The following is a 2,500-nucleotide window of genomic DNA, read 5'->3' on the forward strand; positions in this document are numbered from 1 at the left end:
AGGAGCCGCCCTCCTGTCCTTCCACTGGCCAGGTCACCCTGCCCAGGGAGACCTGACCGCCGGCCCGCGGGATGGGGGGGAGCGCGGCGGTAGACCTGGGCTCCGGCAGACGGGGCGCCCAGGTCCTTCCGTCCGCGGCCGGTTGACCGGGCCGCCGGGGGCAGCCGTTAGGCCGGGCCTCCCCGTCTGCCCCCCACCGCCCCCGCTCGGTCCCCTCGCGGGCGCTGCCGTGCGCTCGTTTCGCCCCAGGGCAACGGAGCCCCCCCCGGTAGACCTGGCCTCCGAAGCCGGGGAGCCCAGGACTGCCGAAGGCTTCCTCGGGCGAGCCGGATGACCTGGCCTCCCGGGCGCCCGAGGCTCGGCAGGCCGCGCGACCCGTCGTCCGCCCCGTAGCGGAACCTTCCTGCCGCAGCGGAGGAGGTCCAACTTCGGGCCCCTCGAGGCCAAGGGGGTTGGGGGTGGGGTCCGGTAGACCTGGGCTCGGGGGGGCCGGGGCGCCGAGGTCTCCCGGTCGCGGGTGACCGTCAGGGCCCCGGTCGCGGGACACCCGGCGAGCCGGGCGCCCAGCCCTAGAGCTTCGGCGGCAGGCCCGGGGCGTACAGACGCCCTGTCCTCACCCTCCTGAACACGACTCCCCTCTCCTCTCCCCCCCCCCCCACCCCCGGGCCCCGGGCAGACCTGGGCTTCCCCGTCCTCGGAGACCAGGCCGACCGGCCCACCGCCCCGGCAGGGGTGGATGACGGAGCCCGCGAAAGCGGCAGGCGGCCAGGTCCACCCGACGGTCCGTGGGGGGGGGGGCAGGCACGCCACCATGGCAGGCACGCAGCAAAAAAAACGCAACCTCACCTTCACCGCCACCCCCCACAACGCCCAAACCGCGGTCCAGGCCTCCTCCTCCTCCTCCTCCTCCTCCTCCTCCATCGGTAGTGGCCAAGGGGTCCAGGTCTACCGGCCACCGCCGGGCCGGTAGAGGGCAGACCGGCAGACCTGGGCCCCTTGGAACCCCTTGCAGCCTGGGGACCCCGCGCCGGAGCCCGGGTCCGCCGTCCGGCCGCGCCCGCGGCGAACGGTTCCCACGGCCTGCCCCTCCGGCCCGCCCCCCCCCCGCCCGGTAGACCTGGCCTCCCAGCCCGGCCTCCCCCACCCTCCCCCGCCCCCCACCGCCCGCCACGCGCGCAGGAGTCCTGATCTACCTCCCGTGCCCCGGCAACCCCACCCCCTGCTCTCCCTCACCGGGCCGTTAGTCCTGGCCTACCCCGGGGAGCCGTGTCCAGGTCCACCTCCCGTTCCCCCGCCCAACGGTGCCGTGGGGGGCGGGGGACACGTCCCCTGGGCGTGGCGCGGTCCTGCCACCTGTGCGTGTGCGTGTGCGGGCGGGGGGCTGTCCGGTAGACCTGGCCGGGTCTCCCGACGGAGGCCTTGGGCGAGCCGGATGACCTGGCCTCCCGGGCGCCCGTGTTTCGGCAGGCCGGGCGACACGCCCTCCGCCTTGACGGAGCCCCTTCCTGCCTCAGCGGAGGAGGTCCGGGTTGGCGCCAAGCGGGTGGGCGGCCGGGCGGCCGGTAGACCTGGACAGGGCGCCCAAGCCTACCGGGCGCGGTTGCACCGTTTCCGACCCGCCGGCCCTCCCCCCGTGCCGGTAGAACGGGCCTTCCAGCCTGGGCTTCCACCGCCCCCGCTCCCGCGCAGGAGTCCTGGTCTACCGTCCGCACCCCGGACACCCCCACCCCCCCCCCAACCCTCCCCGCTCCACCCTCACCGTTGCGTCAGACCCGGCCTTCCCCGGGGAGCCGCGTCCAGGTCCCACCGCCCTTTCCTCCGCCTGCCGCGATATACGGGGCCGGGGGTGGGTGGGGCGCGGCGGACAGCTCTCTCGTGCGCGGGGCGGGCCTGCCTCCCCACCCTTCGCCGGACCGGTAGACCTGGACGCCCGCGCCAGGGGAAGGGCCCGATGGACCGGGGCGGCGGGCGTGCGGGCCTACCTTTCCTCCCCCCGGAAGGGCAGAAACGGCCTGCCCGCACCCGCCGTTCCGGGCTCCTTCGCCGCGGCGGTAGACCTGCCCGAACGGCCACGGGTGGGGGGGGGGTGGGTAGGCGGGGGGTGCCCGCGGCGGAGTCCTGGTCTTCCGCCCGCGCCCCGGCAAAGGGTGGCCCAGGTCTACCCGTCCGCCCCTCTGGCTCGGGGAGGACGGGTAGACCTGGACGCCGGCGCCGCGGCCGGGCCCCGAGTCCCCGGCGGCCTCCAGGTCTACCGCGTGACACGGCGGCAATTGGTAGACCTTGACTCTCCGGAAGCCCTTGAGGGAGCGGATTCGGAGGCCCAGGCCGGGGGGCGGTTCCGGAGACCCGGACGGAATCCCGGCCTCGCCCCGGTCAAACTCGACGTCCGGAAGTCGGCCTCCCCGGCTCGGGCACGCTCGCGGAGATTTCTAGGCACTCGCTTTTCAGAACGCATCAGAGAATCTCCGGAGCCTCCGGCCGGGGCGAGACCGCTCTCGCG

The sequence above is a fragment of the Eublepharis macularius genome, unplaced genomic scaffold (genome assembly GCF_028583425.1).
Source record: "Eublepharis macularius isolate TG4126 unplaced genomic scaffold, MPM_Emac_v1.0 Eublepharis_35, whole genome shotgun sequence".
Classification (NCBI taxonomy): domain Eukaryota; kingdom Metazoa; phylum Chordata; class Lepidosauria; order Squamata; family Eublepharidae; genus Eublepharis; species Eublepharis macularius.